The sequence below is a fragment of the Ambystoma mexicanum genome, chromosome 4p (genome assembly GCF_040938575.1).
Source record: "Ambystoma mexicanum isolate Mex_15411 chromosome 4p, UKY_AmexF1_1, whole genome shotgun sequence".
Lineage (NCBI taxonomy): Eukaryota > Metazoa > Chordata > Amphibia > Caudata > Ambystomatidae > Ambystoma > Ambystoma mexicanum.
Window position 1 is genome coordinate 276,263,005 of NC_090927.1, and position 27,554 is coordinate 276,290,558.

Genomic DNA, 27,554 nt, shown 5'->3' on the forward strand with positions numbered 1-27,554 from the left:
CGAAGAATACGAATGGCGTCTGCATGAAGACATCGTGTCCAATGTCTTCGCAGAATAGGGCTTCCCAGAAATCGAACTGTTTGCAACTCAGGAGAACGCCCAATGCCAAGACTATGCCTCCAGGTACCCCCAGAACCGCTACAAGGGGAACGGTCTCTGGATAACATGGTCAGGGAAATGTGTCTGTTTTTCCCCCCCGACTACCCTTCTCAACAAGATAGTACACAAGATGCACCAGGAACAAGTTACCATGATACTGGTGGCCCCCATGTGGGCCCGCCAACCCTGGTTCATTCATCTGATGGAAATGTCCCTCTCCCCACCAGTAAAACTACCCTGCCCATACAACATGTTGTCTCAGGACAGGTGGGGGGGTGGCGACCCTACACCCATGCCCACAAACTCTGAATTTAGCAGCCTGGCTCCTGAGGTCATAGAGTTTGGACACCTACAGCTACCTCAGAGGTGCATGGACATACTCAGGAGAGCTAGAAATCCTAACACACCTTATTGCTATGGCAGCAAATGGAAATGTTTTGTCATCTGGTGTAATTCAAAGGGTGTCAATCCCATCGATTGCTCACCCACACACATTGTGCTGTACCTTACCCATCTGTTACACACTGCCTGGTCTTCAGTTACCTAAAGGTTCATCTGGCTGCTCTTTCAGCCTACACCACATCACAACAAAAGGTGTTGTGGTGGAAGATACCAGTGATTAAGGCCTTTATGGAAGGGGTTAAGGGGATTTATCCTCCCATTTCTCACCCAGCTCCTGGGTGGGACCTAAATGTGGTTTTGACCAGGTTCATGCAAGCTCCCTTTGAGCCAATGCATCAAGCAAGTCTAAAAGACCTAACTTATAAAACGGCCTTCCTAGTGGCTATCACTTCTATTAGAAGGGTTAGCGAACTACAGGCAATTTCTGTTCTAGACCCCTTTGTTACAGTCCACAGGGATAAGGTAGTTTTGCGCACTTGTTAGGCAGAAACCTGTGCAGTTCCCTCTGGGACCACTGCAAAAGATTTAAGACTACAGGTGTTTGGCAGTAAACCCACTTGGTAGCAGTCTGTACCACACAGATTCACTTGGTAGCTGTGGCTGAGCAGTCAGACTTCCCTCAAGAAGAGTTAGGCAGTATACAGAGTATTCACAATAGGTCAAAAGAACACAGTAGAACAAGTAAACACTGACCAGGACTTGGTGTAAAAGAGATAATAATTATTTATTTAAAACCACATCTAGAAAACCACACAGGCACTAATAGTAAGCAATTCAAAAACACGGTCACTAAAAGATATACACTCCCTTAGAAGAATATTAGACAAGTCTTAAGTAAAGCCCCACTTATTTTCAGACAGCGGTGAGCGCTTAACGTAGATGGCACTCTAATAATTTGTTTTTAAAAGGGAGAGAATAATATGAGACAGATCCCAACACTTTTTCCCGAACACAACAAGAGAGGAGGGCAAAGTAACACCGTGAGTTTAGAGTCAGTAGGCCGGATCTACTTTAAAGAGGATCAAAATGAAATGTGTCCAAGGTCACATGGTTGTAGTGCACAAGAGTCTTGTAAAGGTTCAAAAAGGAGTTGGACCAAAGAAAGGGACCAGTTAGGGGGTCAAGGCGGCCAGCCTAGTCCAGAAGGTTAAGGGGTTATTATTACCTTGTAGCAATCTTTAGAAAGGGAGGCCTGGCGGACACGGTACCTTAAAGTGGTGAGAATACTCCAGCGGGGGCAGTTGTTCCTGGCAGCGGATGCAAGTCGGTGCTTCGTCCGGGGGAAGAGAGGATCTCGTCGGGGAGGAAGACAGGAGTCCGTTGCACTGCCAGGGAAGAAACCAGCCTCGGAGTTCTCAGGTAAAAGGAGCGGTCCTTTTATTCGCGGTCCAGTGGTAAGTGGCTATCCGGTTGCCGGGGTGCTTGGCACGGCAATTCGACCACAAGCCGGTTTGGGGTGCGAAGAGAAGAAGGTAAACTGGTTGTGCCCACCAGTCAGGGGAAGAAGCCTCTCCAGCCGGAAGATCTTCTCTGTCGTCGGGAAGTGGTGAGTCGGTTCCGCAGGGCTCCACCGGTGGTGTCGTCATGGTAGGTCGGCTCAGCTTCTCCCTCGTCGGATTCTCGGGTCCTGTGGCGACTTCTGAAGTTCCAGTCCCCAAAGCCCTGCTTTTATGCAGCACACCCCCATTCACTCAGCCTAGCTGTCAATCAAACATGCTAAGTGGTGAGCCGGCCGGCTCACCACTTGGGCCAATCACACAAGAGTGCGACTTGAGTTACCAAGGTAACTCAGTCCAGGTTGCCTAAACCCCCTCCCACACCCACTGTTGTACCCAGACAGAGTGGCACCACTTTTGGAGGCTTCTGTGGAGAAGCCCGCCAAAAAGTGGAACAAAGGGCTCGACTTGGGTTGGAGTCACAGAAGAGAACACAAACACCATTTTAGAATCAAGTCCTGGCTAAAAATACCAACCGGCGAATTAATATTAAATAAATAAACCAGTGGTATGTTCGAGGCTATGAGAATTAAATAATTAAAGTTGGTAGCCTCGAACAATGGGAAAATCCCTTAGGGATATATTCACGGTCGAATATAAAAAGTAGTATCCACTGCCACCAGCCAAAACTCGATCAGGGGGGACGGAGATGTGCCCCCTCGACTAACAGACCCCGGGGCAATCGAATTGCCCCGACCAGTATGTCCACAATATGATGGTTTGTACTGGTTTCTGTTAATAATTTGGGACTAGTAAAGCCAATGGTGACTTTACATGCCCTGGGAGAGGGTAGTCAGTCCCAGGGTATGGAGTCTATGTTGGAGGGGTCGCTACGACACCCCTGGGTTACGGCACGGAGGGTGCTGTGTAACTCACATCAAAAAAACACATGAGACCCTATGGAGTAAAGACCCCATAGCCCATATAACACATGGAAAGTTAAAGGAACACCTCAAATCATGTCTAAGAGTGGGAGCAAAAGAATCTCACTCTTAGCAGGAGAGAAAAAAATAAACCCCAAAAATCCAGCAAAGCTACTGGGGGACTCACTAGGTTTGGGAAATTAGCCTTACAGAGAATTCTCCCTAACAGCACTCACCCCAGATTTGCGCCTAAATTCATCTCAAAGTTCCATGTGAACCAATCGATTGAACTACCTTTTTCCAGAATCCCACTAGCATGGCTGAAAGAAACCTACACACATTAGATGTAAGCAGGGCAGTCATGTTCTACCTGGAAAGAACGAAACCACTGAGGAAAACAAACCAATTTTTCGTTTGTGGCAGCTGGTAGAGAAGGGGATCCTGTCTCTAAATCGGCTATCTCAAGATGAATTGTCAAATCCATCACACTGTTACACTCTTGCTAAGAGAGAACTGCCCTTCAAGCCTAGAGCACATTCTACTCGGGGCACTGGGGCATCCATAACATTCATTGCAAATGTTCCCCTTGAGTCCATTTGCAAAGCGGCAAGCTGGAGTTCTGTACACACCTTTACAAAACACTATTGCCTAGACACTCATTCTAGGTCTGATTTTCAGGTGGGACAAGCAGTACTGAGACATCTTTTCTCTACTGTTCCTTCTCACAACCCACCTCCAACTCCGGGTACTGCTCGCTAGTCTATGCACAGCATGTGATTCTAAGCAGATTAACAAGCATCAGATGACATACATTATTTACTGTAACAGCATTTCTGATGATTGTATCTGCTTAGATTCACATGCGCCCTCCCTACCTCCCCGCTCAGGGTGGAAGGAACATAGACGTATTACTACTTCTCTCTTCTTCATGTACTCACTCACAATAGCGTTGGGCTCCCTCATGGCAGAAAAAATACAATCGGAGGGACCTCGGCTCGTGAGGGATTTTGGGTACACTACATGTCACAATAGGGAAAGTGGTACAGACACGCCTATGCCGACGTCCCCTTTCGGTCCCCGAAAGACGAGATGCAATACTCTGCGGTTACCACTGTATGTCGGACCATATGCACAGCATGTGAATCTAAGCAGATACAATCATCAGAAATGCTATTACTGTAAGTAATGCATGTCCTGTCAGCTGCCTCTCCCAACGGCAATCCAATGTGTTCAAAGAAGCTTGTACAGAGTCTATACTAGCTAAACCTCCTTCTGCGCTGCCCTTTACCAGGGATATGCATAACTCAGTCTTTGCATAATTGATCTTCAAGCGGTTTACCTCTGCAAACTGAGCCAAGGTGTCATTCGCGTAGGTGATCCAAGGCACCGCTACCCCACCCATGTGCGGTGGAAAGGTGCGCTGTGAACTGAAATGCTCCCCCATGTCGGCCACATATAGGTTGAATAGCAGGGGAGCAAGAACTCGCCCCTGCTTCAATCCTCTATTGGTAGGCATGGGGAGGAAATATCCCCCTCTTGCGAGAGGTGCTAGTAATAGTTGTGCCCCTGTATAGGGTCTTAATAAATTATAGCAGATGTTTATACCCCGTTTTCCAGCTTTGTCCATAGGATTTGGCTGTCGACACAATCAAATGCTGTCGTCTACACGACAAAGCGTAGAAAAAGGTCACCATCTGTCCCACTTAACACATCAGCCGCCAACAGGTGCAGGGACCATATGGCCTGGATAGTAGAATAGCCTTTCCTAAATCCTAGCAGGAAGGGTTTAAGTAGCTGTTTATCTTTGCACCACGTATTCATCAAATCGAATAGTATTGTTGCAAAAACTTTGCTGCTTGCGTCTAACATAGCTAACAACTTGTACTGATTAGGGTCCGTTCGTGAGATGTGTGTAGTATGGGTACCCGTATTGAATTATGTTAAGTCCTTGGAATCCCTCCTAGGGTACATATTTGATAAGCAATTGGTACAACACTCTGGCCCAGAACTGAGGATTAGACTTCAGTACAGCGTTGGCTAACCCGCACCGTCCCGGGGCCCTATTTGGTTTTGTTCTTGCCAAAATATTTAAGTTATCAGTGGGTTCAAAATTCAGTACTAGTCCTCCCAGATATTCAAAGGAGGATTTACATTTCATGTTAGAATGATTCCAGTAAGGCCCATTTACATGTGCCTTCCAGTCTCCTTCCGCTATGGCACTAATTTCCTTCAGTTGCAGCCAAATAAATACGATAAAGGTACCAACATTTCCATGGATCATGCTTATGTATCGGGCCATATACCATTTTCCAATTGGCTGAGTCCAGACTGGTTTTATAACTACAGATCTAGTTCTTATATTTGGATTACACGGTGCCAATGTTAGCTTTCTTATTTTTATTAATGGCCGTCAGTCTTACATAGCTGGCACTTTTCAATGTTATCTTGTAGTCAAAAATTGGAAGCTTATCCCTGCCTTGTACAGCCATCTTCCCCATCATGTGGAGTCTGGGCTTAATTAGGGAAAATAGTTTACCCAGATCATCATTGCAGTGATTTATTAGTTTTTCTGGGATGCAAACTATCCGCCCTATATATTTTTTAGCCCTTTTAGGTTGGCCTCTGACCACACGATTGTATTGCCCTGAGCAGTAACGGACACTTTACCCAGATCCACCTTCCTATTCTTCTGGGAGTACCATTGTGTTAAGACTGGAGGGGGGGTTATCTGTACTCCTGCCCTCTATATGGCAGAGTAGAAGCACAGGGCACCCCAGCCAAGGTTCTCTCTATGGTAGCTATGGATGAGCAACCAAGGCTTAAGCACTCAGGAAGTGATGCAGGCTGGTTCTTAAGTACAGGGTAGTCCCCAAGCCCCCACAAAGGAATGTCCATACACTGGTATGTGATAACACAGTTCTTCATATAATAAACACAATCAATAATGAACTTTGTTCTTTGGCAAATGTTATATGGTAAACATGTACAATATCTGTGGTACCAGTTTTTTTAAAAAATGGTTGTATTAATTTTACAACAAACACACAATTTACACACACAACTGTAAATGTCGGGAGTGTATCAGAGTATACATTACATGTTTCTCTCCGTAATGTCTTCCCCCCTCCCTTCCCCTTAAACTCGAGCACTCCCTTTTGTACCTCTGGCTTCTGTTACACAGGATCGGTTCTCCTCCTGGTTCTCGGGCAGGTCCTCGTCACTGGGGTCACTTTGGGTGCACCCGTGTAGCGATGCTATCATTTGTCTCCATTCCAGCAGTGGTCCCACTTCTTCTCCCTCCCCTCTGCTAGCCGCCTCATGCCATGCCATTGTCTCCGCGTCTGCCCACTTAAGGAGGTCCTCCCACCACCTCTCCAATCTAGGTCTGTGAGCAGCTTTCCAGCTCATGGCAATTCTCCTCTTGCCCAGGATGTATGCTAGGTCTTTGATTTTACATACATGTCTCAAGTTACGTGGCCTGGTGAATCCCCCCAGCATGCATGCCCATATGGATTTTACATCTAATTTAATCCCCTTTTCGGACAGTTAGAGTTTAATTTCCCTCCAAAACTTCCCAACCTCCGGGCACGCCCAGAACATGTGAACCATCCAGGCTCTCTACTATCCACACTTAGGACATTTCTGTGCCTCTGCGTTCACGAATTTCGCTATCATTTGGTGGGTCATATATGCTCTGTGGGTGATATACAGTTGAATTTGTTGTAACCTGGCATTTCTGGACACCTTCTTGTAGTATCTTTGAGCCCTCTCCCATTGCCCGTCTTGCATGGCTTCTCCCGCCTCCTCCTCCCAGTCCCACCTTAGTTCGATCAGCTCTTTTCCCACTCTTGACATATCTAATTCGTATATCCTAGATTTCGAGGGGATTGGGTCCTCCGACGTATTCCATATCTATGACATGTAATCACCACAGCTGTGCTGTGGTGATTACATGTCATAGATATGGAATACGTCGTCTGACCATCCCATCGAAAGAACGTTACCAGGTAAGAAAGTAACTTGTTCATCTCATGCCCTTCCTCCGAGATGTCATACATTGTTTCGATAGCCGTATCCGGTTGCTCCGCTAGCGCTATTCCGGACCATGTTTCTTTCACTCTTTTGACTATTCTGTTATATGTGATATGCTGTCCCAGCTGTACCCCGGTTCCGTCCACTATTGTTTGGAAATCCATGGCCTCCCCCTCTTGCAAATATCCCCCATGGTGGCTAGGCCCACTGGCTCCCAATATTTCCGGATCATTTTTCTTAGTTGGTCATCTGTGGCGCCTGCGGGGAGCACGTGGCTGGGCCTCCCATGGTCCGTCACGCCTTGTGCAAGACCTCCCAGCCCAGTGTTAACAATCTCGGTCTCCCCCGCATCTCTGGTTTGGGTAGCCATATTAGTTCTCGTAGGAAGTATGGGGCACTCTCCCCTTTCAGCAGCCTGTATTCTGCTGTCTCGTCCTCCACCAGCCACCCGGCTACGTATTGTAGGTGTGCCGCCAGGTGGTATATTTCAAAATTCAGTAAATTTATCCACCCTCTGTCATACGCATTCTGTAGTTTCCACAGGGCCACTCTGTTTCTTGTGTTATGCCACAAGAATCCCCTGCACAGGCTGTGCAGTTTAGTAAATAAGCGCCTGGGCACCATGTATGGGATGTTTGTGAAAAAATGCAGTAGCCTGGACAGGACCACCATTTTAAGCAGGGCTGCCCTCTCTACCATAGCCAGGGGGAGTTTAGCCCAAAATTCCATGCAATTTTGTACGCCCTCTACTGCTTTCTCTGTGTTGTTTGTGCTCCGCCGCTGCCGTATGATAAATGTTGATCCCCAGGTATCTGAACGTTTTGGTCTGCCAAGCTATCCGCAGAGGGGGCAGGTTTGTCCGTGGAATGCCTTTGTATCTGCCCAGGGGAAACATACTTGATTTTTTGGGGTTGACTGTTATCCCGGAGAAAGCCGCATAGCGTTGCATCACTTCTAAGATGTATTGCAGTGCAAGTATATACAGCATCGGCGACCACGGACAGCCCTTGTAAAGGACCGGTGGGGGGTGTCTGTACTTCTGCTCTCTATATGGTAGAAGAGAGGCACAGAGGACCCCAGCCAAGATTCTCTAGTACGGTAGCAATGGTCGAACAATCAAGGCCTAACTTCTCAGGAGGTGATGCAGGCTGGTTCTTAAGTACGGTGTAGTCCCCAAGCCCCCACAAAGGAATGTCCACACACTGTATTGGTTAGAACACAGTCTTTATATAATCAATATTTAAGGTTATGTACACTTATCATAATAACTCACTTTGTACTCGGGAAAATCAACAATGGCAATTATATACAATTCTAAAGTGGTACCACCCTTTGTATTAGATCTCATTAAAGTGCATCAACAATACTGTACAATGTCACACAGATCAATAGAGTGAAACCAGCAATAGAGAGAGGAGAGAAAATAAGATGGTTGAGCAATAGGCAGAATACTGGCCCCTACCACTAGGCACAGTTCTGTGTGGAGATCCCCCCACCTGGGCAACCTGTAAAATAAAGATATAGCACAAGCCCAGTCCATATATTGTTCTGCAAGTCTTATTCCCTCCTATAATGTTTTTACACCCCCAATGTACCTGGTGGAGTCAAGTTCTTCGAAGAGGCGTCGACAGATCCTTCTTGAGCGACCCCCTTTCAAGCGGGAGACACGGGGCGTCGAACGTCCGTCGACAAACAGGGTAGAACGGCGTCGATGAGGCGGCAGCTTCGTCCGAGCGGTGCTCGTCGGCGTCCTGCAAGGCAGAGGCGTGCGGGGCACCTCGGTGACAATAGTTCTGGACCGCAAAGATTGTTCAGACGGAGGCCCAGCAAGGGCGTCGAGTCGTTCGAGTCTTTGTGGTCTTCGGGTGGCGGGAAACCCACCGGCAGGTTTCTCCTCGGCGCGTTGGTCGTCCTCGACTTTCTCCGGCAGGATAAAGCGGTCGACGGTGCGGACGAGGGAGTCCTTCGATTCGAAAGTTCTTAGGCAAGTAGCGGACGGCTCCGGTCGTCGGCGGCACGGCGTCAAGTGGTTCCCACGGCTGGGCAACACAACTTCGACGGGCCTCCAGCGGTTACACAAACCTGCGAACCCTGGTCGACGGCAATGGACTTCGACGGCGTTGATGTCCGGGTGCTTCACTTCGATCTCCTCGGCGGTCCCGTCTCGGGTCGGCAGCCTTTCGAGGGTCTGTCTTCCAGGACGCTTCGGCGAAGATGGAGCGGTGCTCGATGGTCCCTCGGAGCACGGGAAGAGGGCGCCTTACCAGGTCCTCTCTCGGGTCAGTCTTCGACGATTTCGGCAGCCTTCGGATCGGTCGAAGCAAATGCAACAGCAAGTCGTCTTCTTCCAGCTGGACGTCGAGGATCAGCAGTTCCAGTTACTCTTAGAGTGGAGACTCAGCTCCAGGACGCTTCTGAACGTTTCTGAACGTTCCTGAACCTCCTACCAGTGGTGAGAGGTTCCCAGATATACTATTCTGTCTCTCATCCACACTGCTGGCACACACTCAGCAGCCAATCATACAGAAGGGCATTCATGCAGCCAGTCAGCCAATCAGGCACACAGCGCATTCAGGCCACACTCCTCCCTTTCAGACACACACAACAAGGAATGTGGATTGGGACAAGTACCCAGCCATTCAACACTACACACTGCATTCAGGCCAGTTTCGGGCAGGGCTGTCTCAGTCTTTGTCTCTCATGCTAGAAACCAGACAACCACAACAAGGAGTGTATATTGGTCACACACTCCATTCACCCAGGTCCCACCCACAGGAGGTACCCACAACATAGTCACTGGGAAGGCTCCAGTCAGTCTAGCTGGGCCTTCACAACAACACCATATATGGAACTTCCACCCAACAGCCAGTCAGGGGGAAGGGACAGAGGCAGGGCTTCCCAGGACTTTGGGAAAACAAGATAACAGGCAATAGAAAGCAAGAGGCCACAGGGGCCATCTTGTTTTCTATCAGGAATCAACTGATCCCAATGGCAGGGCCTGGGTATCCCAAAATGGAGGACACCCAGAGCACCTGTCAAATTCAGCATGGAGCTGCCACCAGCCCATACCCTGCTCTGTGGGCCACCCACAGGTGCCCAAAAACATACACTAGGGGTACAGGGTTGTACCCCTACCCATGGGTGCCATAAGGGTATCCCATGGGTCTGTTCACCAAACCAAAAGAGAGAGCTGCACTGCCAGGAGTCCCACATGGACTCCTGGGCAGAAAACATGACAGAACACACGATTAAAAGCAGTAAAGGACAAGGATTCAGAGGCCCTGTCCCTCTGATGCATTTCCAGCATCACAGCCCTGCCTAGTGCCTCTACCTGGTTGGCAACTCTCCGATATGATCTTTCCTGTTTTTTTCTCAGGCTGTGGAGGTGCTGTACAACATTTTCATCCCCTGAACCAGGTCCCATCCCGAATCCCTTCAAAGCCGCCATCAGCCATGGCCATCGGACCGAGTCAAATGCCTTGACTGCATCCAGCGAAACTATTTCGTCTCGGTCACTCTCGGTCTGCTCTATGATGTGGTGAAGCCTCCTATGATTATCGGATATGCTCCTACCCGGAACATACCCAGTTTTGTCTGGGTGTATTAGTTTATCATCGGCTTGAGTCTATTAGCGAGTAATGCCGTAAGGATCTTGCTGTCTTGGTTCAGCATCGAGAATGGTCTGAAAGACCCAAAATCCATGCTGGACTTGCCTGGTTTAAGGAGGGGAATGATTACCACCTCTCAGGCAGTCTCCCTTTCTCATATGCCTCGTTCAGCATGGCCAGTAACGGAGGAAGGATCTCTTGTCTGTATGTTCTATAAAAGTCGCTGGGTAGCCCGTCCGTGCCTGGGGCTTTGCACATGGGTAGATGCATCACCACTGCCTCTAGTTCCTCCAGTGTAACTGGGGCTTCTAGGTTCTCTCCATCTTCTGCACTTAGTTTGGGCAATCCTATGTCTCCCAGGACCTCTTGCGTTTCCCTCGCCATGTCCTCCCCCGGATCTGCATAGAGGTGTTTATAGAATCCGAGGAATCTCTCGTTCACCGTTTCTTGAGTATTCCAAACCTGTACCGCCTCTCCCACTATCTCTCTAATTGGAGGCCATTGTTCCTCGTTTTTATATAGCCATGCTAGCAGCCTCCCTGGTTTGTCCCCTCCAGCATGTTGCTGTTCGACATATTTCTTGTAATTCAGGTTGCTGAGCCTATCCCATAGCTCCCCGCCCGCCAATTGCAGTTGGCTCGCCCCTTCCGCCTGTTCCTGCGAGGTTCCCTCTTTTTCCATTATTGTTTCCAACCTCTTTTCAATATCCTGCGGCTCTCGCTCTATATCCCTCTGAAGCCCTTTAGAATTAGAAATGGCCTTCCCCCTAATTACTACCTTGAAGGCCTCCCACAGGGTCCCCTCCGATTCCACGCTCCCTGTGTTATGTTCAAAGTAGCTTATTATCTCTTCCCGTAGGTCCTCTCGGAATGTGGCGTCTCTCAGCGCCTCTGCTCTGAGTTTCCATGTTGGAATTCTGGCTCTTGGGGGCTGATGCCTCCATTCCAGAACCATAGGGGAATGGTCCGACAGTATCCTGGCTTTGTATTCTGAGCCCACCACCTCCCTTGCTATTCCGGCAGTGGTGAACATATAATCCTACCTCGTATACAAATAATGCGGGGCCGCGTAGTGAGAATAGTGTCTTGCTGTCGGGTGCTGCTGTCTCCATATATCTTCAAGCCCAAAGTCCCTCAGTAAGGCTCCTAGTGCTCTAGCTTCGGGTGTAGGTTTATCGAACTTCGTGTCCGATCTGTCTAATTTAGGGTCTAGCGTACAGTTAAAGTCCCCTCCCCCAGCCCCATATGATCGCCTCACCGGTGAGGGGGCTGATCTTTCTATATATCCTTTTATAGTAAGTCACAGTATCTTGGTTGGGGGCATATGTATTTATGATGCTTATTTCCCTATTCTCCAAGAGGCCCCGGAGCACCACCATCCTCCCATCTAGCTCCACCACAGTCTATAGTATCTGAAGAGGCACCTGTTGTGCAACCCATATGATCACCCCCCTGGCATATGCTGAGTATGTGGCACCGACGGTAGTGCCCTTCCACTTTTTTTTAATTGCCTCCTGTTTCTCCTTTGTGAGGTGGGTCTCTTGCAGCAGGGCTATGTCTATTTTTTGCCTCCAAGTACATCATCACTTTATTCCTCTTCAGATAGGTGTTAAGCCCCCTGACGTTCCAGGTTATCATTCTGAGGTCACCCATCCCCCATTCGTCTCTCCTCCCATCCCTCCCTACATTATTTCCAGCCCGAGAATGCTCATCTTGGGTTGCGCACGGAGGCGCGCGGGTGCATGCTCGTTCCCTAACCACTACCACTTCAAACTCCCCAACTCCCTCCCATACCAACCCGAACTGTTGCCCAGCTCCATCCCTGGATCTCAGGCGATCCCGCATTTGGTCCCGTCCAACTACACCGGTACCAGGCACCCAGCAGGAGGTTACCGCTCTGCTGGTAACCTAACTAACCTATCTAAAGGGTTGTGAGGTTCGGTGCTCTTTTTCTCTGTTGTGTCACAGTGCGCTGCCTTCCCATTATCTAGCACAACTATAATCAAGTCCCATTGTTACATCTTTATACAGCACCTCGCTCTCCGGGTATCTGTGTCATTTCTCTGCACCGCTTCCTTTCTGGTCTTCCTTTCCTTCCGGGCAATTTTGTGCATCCAACCAATCTGACGCTTCCTCTGGGGTGTCAAAAAACAGTGTCCTGTTCTTGTGAAATACCTTCAGTCTCGCCAGGTATAACAGTATGTATTTATGGCCCGATTGCCGAAGCCACCGCTTAACTGCTCCAAAATTTAGTCGTCGTTGTTGCACCTGGAGAGTATAGTCAGGGTATGCTGTTGAGGCGGACGCCCTCTGAATTGTGCCTCCCTTGCAGAAGTGTTCCATTATCCTTTCCCTGTCGCAGTAGTTTAATATTTTAGCTATGATGGGTCTCGGAGGCGGGGGGGCTCCCGGAGGAAGCCTCCTTGTCAGGGCTCTATGCGCCCTTTCGACAACGAATCCCTGGGTAAGTATACCTCCTTCTATCTCTTACAACAGCATGGATTCAACGTACTCTGTGGGGTTCGCCCCCTCTTCTCCTTCGGGAAGCCCCACGATGCGTATATTGTTCCTTCGTGCCCGTCTCTCTGCTTTTTCGGCTCTGCTCTCCAGGTTTCCCACCTGCTGTCGCAGCGCATGGATCTCCGAGGGGTGTGAGGCGCAAGCCGCTGTGTTGGCCCCTACTTCTTTTTCCAGTTCTCCTGTGCGGTCCGCTATTGCCTTTACATCTTGTCTGAGGTGGTTCAGGTCTATTTGCACTGCGTCTGTTTTGGATTCCAGTGCCACCTTCAGTGTGGTCATGGCAGCTTCCAGTTTAGTTTCCCACGCTGCTTTCAGGTCTGCAATAGCTTCCAGGATATGCCGGTCATCCCGCGCTGGTGATGCGTCCGGTTGGGCGCTTCTGTCCTTGCTCCTGGTGCCCTCCGTTGATTGCGGGGTCTTGGCGTAGTCATCCATCGTAGGCTATTTCCCTTTTGTTTTGTTGAGCTTGGTCGCCATGTCTGTTGCTGTGCCGGGTAAGCGAGCCTCCTGTTCCGGACGTTGCAGTGTATTGCCACTGTCATGGGCCCAGCCTTGTGTGTGTGGGTAGCCCGGTCGTTCGCTCCCTGGGAAGTGGTCTCTTTTGAGTTTGTTCAACCTAGTACTATCTAGGTTAGTCCCACTGCTTTGCATCCCCTGCGCCGCCTCTCTGCGCTTTAGCTGGTGTCCGCCCCAGCGGTGTTGCATTGTGGGGCAACCCAGTGCAGTGCTCCGTGTGAGCTGCGTGTGTCTTGTCCAGGCCTCCCCCTCCCTTGTCTGCGGAGGTGCGCTTCAGCACGTATGGGCTCTAGGTCTGTCCGTCCAATGATCCTTGCCCAGTTGGCCTAGATCATGTCACCACTGGGCGTCCTTCAGCGCCTAGATTCCAGCTGCTTTTGTGGTCCCATCGGGCTGGTATGGACTTCAGGCTGCCTGACCCAGATGGGCCTCCTTGTGCCAGCCCCTATGTGCCCACAGTCTGTGCTATTGTGCCACTTGTCTTGCTAGATTTACTTGCCGTGGCAGACCATTTTAGGGATTGGGTGTCGTGGCTCCCTGCCTGTGTCCGCTCCTTGTTTGTCTCTGTTGTTGATGTTTTGGAGGCATCTGTGCTATAGCTGCTGAGAGGGCCAGCCTCTTTCGTCCCCTTTGTTTCTGCCCTCTCTATGTTGTTGCTGTGGGCCGCTCCAGGAGCCGGGCGATACGCTCTTCACTGCTCATCCACCTGGCGCTTCACATCCCCACGCTCCTTGTGGGGGGCACGCCGCAGGTGCTCCCCAGAGCCTGGGGTGCCCCTGGTCTCCGTGCAATATCTCAGACCGGAGTTCAGGGTTCCATGTTGTGCGGGCAGTCCGTGGCTCACAATTGCCTGAGTGCGCTGCCAGCACTGCCTTTCGCCCCTCCTCCTCACAGCGCGTACCCCCGCCAGGGCAACATCCAAGCTCAGCCTACACGCGCCGCACTCCAGTGTCTAGGGTCATCCCTCATCCGCCTCCAACTCCCTCAGGGTCAGCCGCTTCTCCAAACAACGAGTTGGGGGCAGATCTCTTTCCACTGCAGGGGCCTCCCTCTGGAACAGCCTTCCTGCCTCCCTGAAACTTGAGGAGAACCACCTCCGGTTCCGGAAGCACCTCAAAACCTTCCTCTTTGCCTCCGCTTTCTCTCCCCCTCTCCCCTGCTAATACTACTGAAACTGCACTGAATCTGCAACTGGGCCATTCACCGTTCTCGGCCCAGCCACTCTCCCCTGCACTGCCTCCACGGCAACCCCTGCACTACGGGACTGTGTCTGTATCCATACAGCCCCCCCTTCCCAGCACTTGTCTGCACTTACCTCGCACTTGCCACCAGCTGGCCCTTGTTATTTATCCTGTATGCTGTATGCTAATAACCCTGTACTGCACTTTCCCCTCTCCCTTTCCCCCATGCACTTTTCCCTTCCCCTCTACCCTTGCACTTGCGCGATCTGAATGACACCTTGCCTAGTAAGATCGTTGTCTGTCTCCCCTTGTTTCCCCCCCTGCCTCGTCGCGCCTTGAAACACTTGTGTATAGGCGCGTTACAAATGCCATATCATATCAGTGTCTTCCTGGTCCTTAATGTCACGTCGTACGGATTGACTCCATATCAGGTTGCTTACCCCAGAAGGACACGGCAGAAAGCCTATCGAGTGTCCAATGCCCTGATTCAGGGAACACATGCAACAAGTAGTTTGTTCCCCACAGTGTTGCTGGTCTGCGCTTTCCCAGTCAGCTGATGCCTGGAGGGTCTGACTGCAGGGGGTGGCCAGCAGCAGTCGCTTCTATAGAGTCACTGCCTGCCGTAAGCACCCCTTCTCCACCAGGGTCGTACTGGGGCATAAAAGAGTCCCGGGTGCCGGCTCACTGCTTGCCGTGTGTGCTCCTCCTTCTTCCGTGTGGTGCAGTCCCAATGCTGGAGTTTCTCGTTGTCGGGTCCGTGGGTGTTCACTGCGGGGCTCCTCCGCAACCGCACCGCTGCGTCTCGCTCCCGAATTCTTTGTTATGGGGCATGGCGGCCATTTTGGTTGGTGCCCCTCGGGTCCGCGAGAAGTTTAGTTTCGGGTCATCTCCTTCTATAGTGTGCGATTTTATTTCTTGTTGCGCGCACTACGCGCCGCTTGCCTTCCCCTGTACAATCCTATCTTTTGGGCAAGGATTTTCCAGCAGGGAAGGCAGGTTTCCCCAGGATGTATGCCGGATCGTCAGAGCTCCGGAGTCCTTTAGCCTCCTACATGGCTGGCTAAGCATGCCCCCCTGTGGTACCACAGTTAACTCTTGACTCCTTTAAAAAGCATCAACTGCTGACAGTTCCAATGGCATATAAATCAAATAGTAATCTGAATCAACATCAGACTTAGGAAGGAAGACAAGTTAGGTTAAACGATGGCAGAATACTTTGTTACACTACCATGAAACCTGGGCAACCTGTAAATAAAGTGTATCAACAAGCCCAGTCCATATATGTTTAAAATAGTCTTGTTTCTTGCTAAAATGTTCTACTACCCCAATGTACCAGAGTTTGGCAGAGTTTCTTCGACGGTTCGTCGACGGATCCCTTGTGGGTGAGCTCCCTTTAGAGTAGGAGCCACAGGGCGTTGAGATTCCTGGAAGAAAATGTGAACACTGTCATCGAGAGCGCAGCTTCGACCTTCGCGGTGCTCGTCGATGAGCGATCTTGGACGTCATGGGAAGATGAGGCGTGCGGTGCAGCTCGATGACATTGCCGCAAGGCAGATCAATGAAGAACATAGGCCCGGCAGCGGGCATCTGGTGTCGGCGTTGGGGTCGACATTTGTGACTCGACCTCTGCTTGCTTTCGGATCTTTGTTGGTCTGTCTGTGTGGACTTCGGGTGGTGGAAAACCTAGCGGCAGATTCTCCTCTGCTCGTCGACGACCTCACTTTTTTCCGGTGGGACAAAGCGGTCGACGGTGATGGCAAGGGAGTCCTTCGATTTCAAATGTCTTAGGCAAAAGGTGGAGCGGCGGGGCTTTCAGTCATGGAGCAGCACATCAAGCTGTCCCCGATTCTGGGTAACAAGACACCACAGGTTTCCAGCAGTTACAGCAAACCTCCGGACCCTGTTCGACGACGATGGACTTCGCTGTCCGAGTGCTTCACTTCAGGATTCCTCAGCGGTCCCAGTCTCGGGTCACAGTCTTTTAGGAATGGCTTGTAGGGTTCCTTGGTGAAGGTTAGCTTTCTGCATGTAGCTCTGGAAGAGGTCTCCTAGCCAGGTCCTCTTGGATTAGTCCTTGACAGACGCAACATGTTTCGGATTTCGATGACGGAAAGCAGCAGCAAGACCACCTTCTTCCAGCTGGGCTTCAATGTTAAGCATCAAGTTTCGACTTCAGCTTCTGAACAATTCTGGTAAGTGAGAGGTCCCCAGATATACAGTTCTGTCTCTCATTCACACTGCCGAGCCAAGCTCGGGCAGCCAATCATTCAGAAGGGCATTCATGCAGGCAGGCAGCCAATCAGGCTCACAGGGCATTCAGGCCATTCTCTTCCATCCAGACGCCCATAACAAGGAATGTGGGTTGGGGAAAGCACCCAGTCTTTCAGCACACCATGCATTCATGTCAGTTTCGGGCATGGATGTCTCATTCTTTGTGTCACACACACAGATACCAGACACCCATAACATGAAGTGCATATTGGTCACACACTCCATTCACCCAGGTCCCACCCCAAGGGTGTACCCACAGCATACAGTCACTGGGAAGGTTCCAGTCTGGCCTGGACTTCCCCCACAATACCATATATGGTTCTTCCACCCAACAGCCAGTCAGTCAAAGGGACAGAGTCAGGGCTTCCCAGGACTTTGGGAAAACAAGATAACAGGTCATAGAAACCAAGAGGCCACAGGTGCCATCTGCCTTCTATCAGGAATCCACTGATTCCTATGGCAGCGCCTGGCTATCCCAAACTGGAGGATACTCAAAGCACCTCTCAAATTCAGCATGGAGCTGCCACCAGCCCATAACCTGCTCTATGGGCCACACACAGGTGCCCAAAACATACACTAGGGGTACAGGGTGGTACCCCCACCCACGGGTGCCACAAGGGTATCCCAAGGGTCTCTGTTCACCAGAACCAGGTGCCAGAACCGCAGCGTGAACCAAAAAGTTGCTGAAAAGTAGTGCCCCAGGTCCTCCCTCGAGACTGCTGCTCATTGTCCTACCTTCTGTCATCAAACCAAGGAATCCAGAGGTCGGGTACAGAGCTGCAACATCGCGGAGCATCCAGCACAAACATTTCTTCTAACCTAAGGTATTGTGGGGGGAAAGGTTATTGCTTACCTAATTTCAGAAAGTCGCTCCATAATGTTGGAGTGCATGTAGAGGTGTCAAGGGTAACCCCCTCTGACTCAAGCTGCTCTTTGTGTCCCTTCAAGTCCTATTTAGGGACTCCATCGATGGTTATTAACTTGCTACTTCTAAAGGATTACAGACCGGAAGAAATTCACAGGAGCTCTTCTTATTCTGCTGCTTGTCAAGACCTTGAGCCCTTTCCGAACTGCCTTTAAGTTGGGTGGCATTGTTTGGACTTCAAAGACTTGCTGTGCAAAAAAAAAACTCTAGAACCTTGAACCAGGCTAGTGTTACTCTAACCATTTTCCTTACTTTTACTTTCTTGTATGTTTTTGCAGAGTAAGCTTTACCAAGAACTTAACTCTGCCAAGAACCGCATGGACGCGTAATTGGTGATAATACGATAGCATTGTCTTTTCCCTTTCTAACGATGCAACAAAGGTAACGGCGGACAAACACAAAACTGAGTGTGTCCTTTGAAGTATATCCAAAAGTATTCTGAAGTGTTCTAGTTTAAATGTATGAGGTATTTATAGTGATTCTGGTGTAAATATAATGTATAATTTTATATAAATTATAATTCAAAGTGCTTATTTGAGGTACACGTCAAACTGGGTTCAGTGTAATTACCTACTGCTCACGTCCTCTTAAAATAAGCCTGACTGCTCTGCCGCTCTACCAAGGTCCTGAGTTAGTACAGACTGATACTAAGAGTTTGGGGGATTTTTTTTGTATTTGCTTTTAATTTTTTATTAAAATAAAAGATTACAAAGCATCATATCCAATCACAATTTACCCAGCTGGTTCAATAAAATACCACATAAATCATTACATTCAATCATCTTTAAAAACAAATTAGTTCTTCATCCTTATTCGAAAATAAATTCAACAAATTTCATACCTTCTAAAACCAAACTGATTTGTTCCCCTATTAGAAACATTTCCCACAAGTCCCTAGCTGATAGGGACATGGGCCTGATCCAAAAAGGCTTCCAAATAATGAGTCCTTGGCTCCACCAGGGCTTTACACGTCGTCACAAGATCTACAGCCTGCCTCTTCCTTTCCTATTAGCATCATGGCCAGCTGAACTTCTCTTGTTGGGAGAATGTTAAAACGCAATCTCATAAGCAACTCCTGATAATGAGCTGAAGGAAACCTTTGCAAGTACAAAGGAATTCGATTTAGAATTGTACTCCCTCTGTCAAACCACAACAATCAATTACTTTCTTTTCTGAGCTCCTGGGTCGTAATCCAATCGCAGTCTTGCATATTTTTTTTTCACCTTCTGTGGATTTTCAATCAGTATTCCTAATGGAATATCACCAGATCTAAGTAGGGCCATACATTTCTCTTTCCAGATCCCAAACCACCTATCCCTGTATGTTAAATCACTGCATGTCAAGATCTCAAATAGTGGGTGCTACCCAGAGTCATACATTTCCTGAATAGGGAGGTTTTTTTTTCTCCATATTCCATACCTATTCCCCACCCTCTCCAGACCATCCCTCCTCACCCTGTCCCACCTGTAGATCTGCTCTGTGCAAATAAGAGTAGCAAGATGGAGAGAGGGAATAGAGAACCTTGCCCCACGGAACACATCGGACAACGCAGTGAGGCACGTAATATGCCCACCGTCGCCACCATCCACCCACTGACCCTTCTCGTTCATACTGTCTCCAATCAACTACACAGCACCTCCCACTTCCCCAGCCTTGGTGCAGCAAGAGCAGCCATACCCAAAACCCCACACTCAAGAGTCCCTCACACCCTCACCCACACACCCAGTACTGCCCACAGGTCAAGGAAAGGCCGAGACCAAATGCACCTTATACCCACCCTAGCATCGCCTTTCCTCCAATACAGTTTGCAACCACTGCCACTGCGGTACAGAAGCGAAACATCCCCACCTGCACCTAACCCAGTCCTATCCCTACTCCCCTCCCTCTACCCCCACTTCAGTTGTTCCTTCTCCTCGACATTCCACCACCACCACCTCTCACCTTGTCACACACCCTGCAGCGCTCACCCCCACATCAGCCCACCCTATCCCCCACAACCCTACCCATCCAGCACCCACAAGGGCAACCCACCAAATATCCTGCACCCCCATCAACGCCAGGTCAGTTTCCAAAAATAAACTCCACATCTTCGACCTCATCACAAATGAAAACCCAGACATACTTTCATCACTGAGACCTGGTTTTCCGATGACTACAAACCCTTCGCGCATAAGACCTTCCCACCTGGCTACAACCTCACTGTCTGGAACAGATCACGGAGGGGAGGGGAGCTCGCAATACTACAACAACACCAATTCAAGCTAATAACCAAGGGCACCTCCACCAGCACCACAGACTACGAATCCCTCCTGGTAAAACCCCAACTCAAACTCTCCACCTCACACAGTATCCTACTCCTCTACAGAACCCTCGGCTACCACAAACATTTCGCAGACACATTTGGTGAAGCACTGGCCCCCAACCTCATCCTACACCCAACAGTCACCATCCTAAGGGATTTTAACATTTGGTTCAACTCCCCGTCAAACCCTATGACCAGACCACTCAGACACCCTGGAATCACTCATCCTGAACCACTACATCTCCACCCCTACCCACACGAGAGGTCACACCCACGACGCGATCTTCAGCACCACAAAAATATCTACCCAGCCCCTGCACCCTCTGTCATGGACCGATCACTCAGCATTGTACTTCTTCATACCTCTGAGCGTTCAAGGCCGCACGCAACCACTGCCAACCTCCCCTTCTACATTCCCACTATGGAAGTTGTAATCACCCCAGATATAGAGCACTCGCTCAACTCTCTCCATACACTTCACCTCCAGGAAGGACCTCCAACAATCAAATCCTTCGACCTCTGGCTTACAAATGTCCTCACACCCCTCACCACAACTAAACGGAGCTTGCGGAGATCAGAACCAACGCCTAGGTGGTTCACTGCCAATCTCAAATCACTCAACTCTCAAGCACCGTCTGGAACGGGCTTGGAGAGCCGACCCGTCAGCCCAGAACAATACCGCCCTAGCAAGGTCAACCCAAATATACAGACGGGAAATCAATAAAAGCAAGAAAAGATTCTATGGAAGCCGAATCCTAAATGCTCGCAATCCGAGCAAGGAACTACATAGAATCCTAACCAAATTAAAATCCCCTGCATGCTCTAGTCTGCCCCTCCGAGCTCCCAAGCCCTATGTGACACCCTTTTGCTCCACTTCCACAATGCCGCCAACGAAAGACACTCCGTCATCATCTTTAAACTAAAACGTATACCGCCGCCTCCCACACGCCCACAGACCCAGTCTAAAACCCCTCGCAGACACATTTCCTTGACTTTCTGTACCATCACACATCAAGAATTCCTCTCGCTGGTAGCAGCCAGCCGCCCGTCAGGCTCTCCTAAGGATCCCTGCCCACCCTCAAAAATATCCTAACCATGACCTGTGCAGGTATTGTTGCACGCTCAATCCTTAACCACTCGCATCAGGATCTTTCCCCGAAAGCCCTAAAACATCCTACATCAAACCTATCCTCATAAAAACGACGCTCGACCCACTCCTACCCTAAAACTACCTGCCTATCTCCAATACGCGCTTCATCGCCAAACTCTTGGACTGCGATGCATACAAACCGCTTGGCCAGTTTGCCGAAGCCAACAACCTCCTAGACCCTGCACAATTAGGTTTCAGACCACTAAGGGAAACAGAATCTTCCCTAGTCTCCATCTGGGACTACCTAAAAAGAACAGCCAACTGGGAAGGCTCCACTGTTCCCATCCTGCTAGACCTCTCGGCAGCCTTTGATAGCATTGGTCACTCCATCCTACTAGAGAGTCTACGAACACTAGGAATCAGAGGCACAGTCCTCTCTTGGATCTGCTCCTTTATCTCAAATCATCACAAATCATGCACCTCACCAGTTCACATCCACATAACGACCAGTAAGTAAAGGTGTCCCTCAAGGAGCATCCATTTGACCCCTAATCTGGTATGCAGTGATAAAATTGCTGCCAAAATGTCGACTTTACAAAAAATCGCAGCAAACATGTGGTGGTTTTCCGTGTTAAAGGTGTACACCATTTAAGGGGAGCAAGGGTTGCGGGGTGTCCCCCGCTACCCTTAAATGGTATAATGGGTACAGGGGTTTCGGGGGTGTCCCCCGGCCATTTGATATTTTGTGTTCACAGCCATTTTTGCCGCGTTTTTAACACATGGAACCCCTAATCTTCAATTTCTACCTATAGCCCCTTCCCGCAATCATCCGCTCGCACAATCTTACCTGCTGCAACTATGCAGACGACACACAGATCATCCTCAAAATTCCAAAATCCCAAGGCTCTAGCAATCCATCCCTGTCGTCATGCCTCTCTGATATCGACCACTGGATGACGACCAATCACCTCATCCTCAACCCTGGGAAAACTGAAATCCTAGTTTGTGGGAACACAACGCTCCTCCCCCAACCAATCCCGTGGCGCAAACCGCTAGGACAAACACCGGCAATCTCTAACGTGGTAAACTTTGGACGCATGTTGGACTCAGACTTATCCGTCACCCAACACACCACCATCATATCCAATCCAGCTTCTACCACTTGCGCATTCTCAGGTGTATCTTCCCTTACCTCACCTACCCCCACCTTTTCTCGACCATCAACACCATCATCCTGTCCTGTCTAGACTACGCAAACTGCCTCTATCTAGGAGCCCCGAGATCTCAACTAAGGAAACTCCAAGGAATCCAAAACGCGGCAGCACACCAGCTCGTTAACCTGCCCGCCAGAGAACACATCAGCCCTACTCTAAGAATCCTCCACTTGCTCCCGATTGCTCGAAGCACCATCTTTAAAGCCATGTGTATCACCCACCGCGCAGTTCACTACACCGGCCCGGAATTCCTCTGAGACAAAATTGCTCCCTATCAACCCTCTAGGAACCTCAGATCACACACAGCATTTCGCCTAGTGATCCCACATTACAACTCTGCAATGCTTGGTGGTTTTTCCTTCTCCCTCGAAGCGCCAATCATCTGGAACTCCCTACTGCTACACATTCGCAACACTGAAAACCACATCAAATTCAGCAAGGTCCATAAATCCCGGCTTTTCCCAATATTTCATTGATTCCTGGTACCTCAACTACACCACCGAAACACCCATTGCACCAATTACACCTATATAGCGCTCCGAACCCGGAGGTAGAAGGGCACTTAAGGAGACCGTTACATATTATGGTATATACAGTTTCAATGTACAGCAGTTTACAGAGTATACAATCATAGTTAAGCAGTAGAGGGGTGTACGCCCATATCTCGGGTACTACAATTACAGGTACAGCAACTGTTAGCAGAGTTCAGACATATTTAAGCAGAAGGTGAACCACAAGTCTATGGGGCTACTCTTTGTTCAGGAGCCAGCCGATAACATGTTTCCTGAAGATCTGAAAGGATTGAATGGCTTTAATGTTGAGTGGAAGTGAGTTCCAGAGTAGAGAGGCAAGTACTGTGAAGCTGGCCCCTCCAGCTCTTTTTAAGGAGAATCTCGGCACTGTCAAGCATAAGGTGTTGGAGGATCAAGTGGTTCTAATGGCAGGTTTCATGGTAAATTTATTGGTGAGATATCGTGGGGCTAGGTGGTTCAGAGCCTTGTATGCGAGGCAAATGGTTTTCAGATCAATTTTTTGTAGTATGAGAGCCATTTGCACGATTTCCTAGCCGCAGAGATGTGCTCTCGCCTGGGGATGTTAAGTGCTGCACGTAGAGTGTTGTTTTGAAGTACTTGTAGTTTAATTATGGATTGGTTAGCACCTAGGTACAGGCTATTGCAGTAGTCCAGCTAGGACTGTTTGAGGGCTCTAGCAAGAGTGAGGCAGCTGTTGGGTGATGGGAAAGGTCTACTGGCCCTAATAAGCTTGCCGGTGTAAGCGGAATCTGAGGCGATCATGTTGGTTTGTTTGGAGAGGTTACAGTTGGCATCAAGGTAAAAGCCGAGAGTTTTCACGCTTTTAGCAATAGGGAAGATGTGACCATCGATAATGATGTTGTTGTAATTAGGATTAAGTTTAGACAAGTTACTAGGAGAGCCGACGAGGAGCTCCGTCTTCTCATCATTCAGGCAGAGGCCATGATATTTCGTTAATCCTGGTAAAGTCTTCATGGTAGTTGCCAGTGATGGTGAGGAGTATCTGGGTGTCATCTGCGTAATTTTGTAGGTGACACCCAGACGGTCCAGTTGGTCAAATAGTGGCTTTGTAAATATGTTATACAAAGTGTGGGAGACACAGGAGCCTTGTGAGACCCCGCAAGAGATGGGGATGGGGTCAGCTGCAGCTGTTGTACAGAAGACCCGCATGGTTCTGTTTTCCAGAAAGGATTGTATCCAGGTGACGGCAGAGGAGGAGAAGTGAGCTGCGGACGCTAGATGGCTACAGAGGATTTTGTGGTCGACCAGGTCGAAGGCCGTCGATAGGTCTAAGAAGAGTAGGATTGCGGCATTGCCTTTGTCTTTGATTTCATCAATCTGACTTTTGAGATCAACAAGGGCAGTTTTTGTTCCATGCTGAGGTCTAAAGCCAGATTGACTAATTCCTAGCAGTTAGTTGGATTCCAAATAATCCTGAATTTGGATGTAGGCGACTCTGTCCAGGATTTTTAATAGGAAAGGGACTGTGGTGATGGGTCTATAGCTGGTGGGTATGACTGGGTCTAGAGATTGTTTTTTCAAGAGTGGGAGAACCCACGATTGTTTTAGGTTGCTGGGGACTGAGTTATTGATGAATGATAGGTTAATAAGTTTAGTGATGAAGGGAAATAGATCTCTAGCTGCATATTTTATGATCTGGGCGGGACAGCTGTCCCCTTTGCAGTTCGAGGGTTTTAAGGAGGTGATGATTTTTTGAACTTCTACCGTAGTTACTTGAAAGTGAAGCCCGATTTGGTGTCTATGGGCGTTGGTGCGTCAGGGTTGGTAAACTTCTTGTTGGAGAGTTGTTGGCGTTTGTCCTTTATTTTAGTTTGGAGTCCTGTAATTTTATTGTTAAGGGCGTTTTGGATGCTGGTGCACCAAGGTTTGTCTTTCTAGCAGGTGTCTGAAGGTGGATTGGGATTTTCTATTTCTTTTTGAATTTTAAATAATTCTTTAGTGGAGGATCCTGCCTGATCAATCCTGATATTGTATGCCTCTTTTTTGGTGCAAATTATCTCACTCTTATATAAAGAAGATATATTCGTGAGGTTTGATTTATTTTCTGCAGAGGGCTTAGTTTTCCATGCGAGTTGTGCCTTAGCTTCTTTTTTCTGAGTAACTTGAGTTCGGCGGTGTACCATGAATTCAGATGAGCTCTTGGTTTATCTTTGCGTAGTTTCAGAGGGGCAATGGTATCCATCGCCTTGGCCATGGAGTCATTGAAGGTGTCAATCAATAGGTTTATGATCGGCATTGTCTGGGAGTGCATTAAGGGTGGGTAGGACCAGGGGTAATAGGGCTTCAGCAGTGATGTTACGTTTGTTTCTAGTAGGACAGGCTGATGCCATGGGGCACTTTTTGGGTATTACATGATTAGTGTTGACCTCAAGAAGGATGAGGTGGTGATCCGTCCATGCTAGAGGTTGGGGGTCCTTACATATTGTGTTGCAGTTGTAGGTCGCTACCCAATCGATGATTCTGCCCTTCTGGTAGGTGGGGAGGACGTTGAGTTGTGCAAAGCCATGTTCTGTTAGGGCATTCGCTAAGGATTCAGCAGGTGCGTCATTAGGGTCGCGGTAACCAAGGTTGAGGTGTCCGAGGATAATAATTTGGAGTTTTCAGCAATGAGGGATGTGATGTCTTCTTCAAAGACCCCGGGAGGGCCTGGGGGTCTGTATATGAGATGAAAGGTGATCGTGCCTGTGGGGGAGGTTTGCAGCTTGCCTGTGAGTAGCTTGCAGGATGTGAGTGACACTGAGGAGACTGATCTGAAGTCTAAGGAAGATTTGGAGATGATCGCTACGCCTCCCCCCTAGCGTTGGGTCGATCAGTTCTGAGGATAAAGTAGTTGTCAGGGATGGCTAGCGATAAGTGTGGCCCGGACGCTTCATGAAGCCAGGTTTCTGTTAATGCTAGGAAATCAAGATCATTGGTTAGGATTATGTCGGTGATTTCAGTAGGGTGGGCAGCAAGGGATCGAACATTGACTAAAGCTCCTTTTAGAGGGAGTAGTATGGGGTTATTAGGTGCCTTGTGCTTCTTGTTGGTTTTGGAGTTGGATTTGGCAGTGGGCCTGCTAATTGTGATGGGGAGCCTAGTGCCTAGTCTATTGTTGCAGGCTGTGAGGTTGCGGGTGAAGGAGGAGGTCGTCTAGGAGGCTTGGGTGTGGCCGGAGACTTAGTATTCAGTTTGGTGTGGTTGGGCTTAGTAATGGGTGGGGCGCTGCCTTGAGAGCTGGGTCTAAGGAGGCTGTGGGTGGTGTTAGCGTTGGCTGGGATGCCATGTTTATGGGGGATGTAGAAGGCAAGTGGTGAATGGGTAGGAACGAGGGCAGAGATGGTAGGAAGGGCGTGGGGCACGGGAGGGGGTGATGTCTTGGACAACCAAGTTTGGCTAGGCCGCCTTTGTAGGCTATGTAACTATTACCGCTGCAAGGTACGTTGTCCAGCGTGACGCAGAAGGGGAGCATGATAACAGCGAGCCAGCTGATCATGGTCTGGCTGCGAGGATACACAGTGCTGGTGTCCTAAGATGTGGAGCTAGTTAGGAGAGCAGCAGCACAGGCTGTGGCTTGCAGATAGTTGGTTTGAACTGGGTGGGTGGGAACTTTCAGGCCTGTAAGGCAGCACCTGGATTCGAGATAAAGCACTCAGGCTAAAGTACAGCAGGCAACTTCTAGAGTCAAGGTTAGACATTTAAGCTGGGGCGGCTCCTAGAATCAGGGTAGAGTGCTTGAGCTAAGAGGCAGTAGAAGAGTACCTAGATTCAAAGGAGATTCTTTAGCTAACGATGTAATGGGGCAACACCTAGATTTAGAATAATACATTTGGCTAAAAATGCAGTGGTGCAGCACCTAGATTCAAAATAGTGCAATTGGCTGAAATGCAGTGGGGCAGCATCAGGCGAAGGCACCAACGTTTCTAGTATTAGTGTATAATGATGCAGAGGGGACAGGGTGAAGGAGATTATCAGCTAGCAATGTGAGTAGGGCACAGCTACCTGGTGAGTTATGGAGGAGTAACCTGCAGGGTGTTTAGGCAGGGCATGTGCAGTGGAGGTTAATGAGGTGTAGGTGAAAGTGCACATTCAAATCACAGATAGCGCAAAGTGTAGGTGTTGCTAGCAGAGTCTCAAGGTTCCTAGGCTAATCAAGGAGGAGGTGGTCACAAGACTATAGGCTAGGCATGGATGAGCAATGCAGGAAATAGCGGCACAATAAAACGCGATTTGTGGTTTGGGCATGATCTGATTTCCGATGGCGATAATCCAATGCTGACTGACTTGGCTGCGTAAGGGATAAACACGGACAGGCAAAGAGTTGACACATTTCTTCTTATGGCGTTGCCCTTCCCTTTTTGACATTAGTTTGGCAGACGCAAAGTAATATATAGTAGCAGTTATCAATATATTACCTTCTTCAATGAATCCCGGTATTTATGTCAGACAAATTGTGCTTGTAAACATGCAGCAAAATTGTTCTATAGTTATCAACTTCTTATA

General features: G+C 49.1%; 1 protein-coding gene across 5 annotated transcripts in view; it reads left to right on the forward strand.

Moving 5' to 3' along the window:
- TDRD6 (tudor domain containing 6) overlaps positions 1 to 27,554 on the forward strand; it is a 1,508,150-nt gene that overhangs the window by 1,391,634 nt on the left and 88,962 nt on the right. The window lies entirely within an intron of this gene.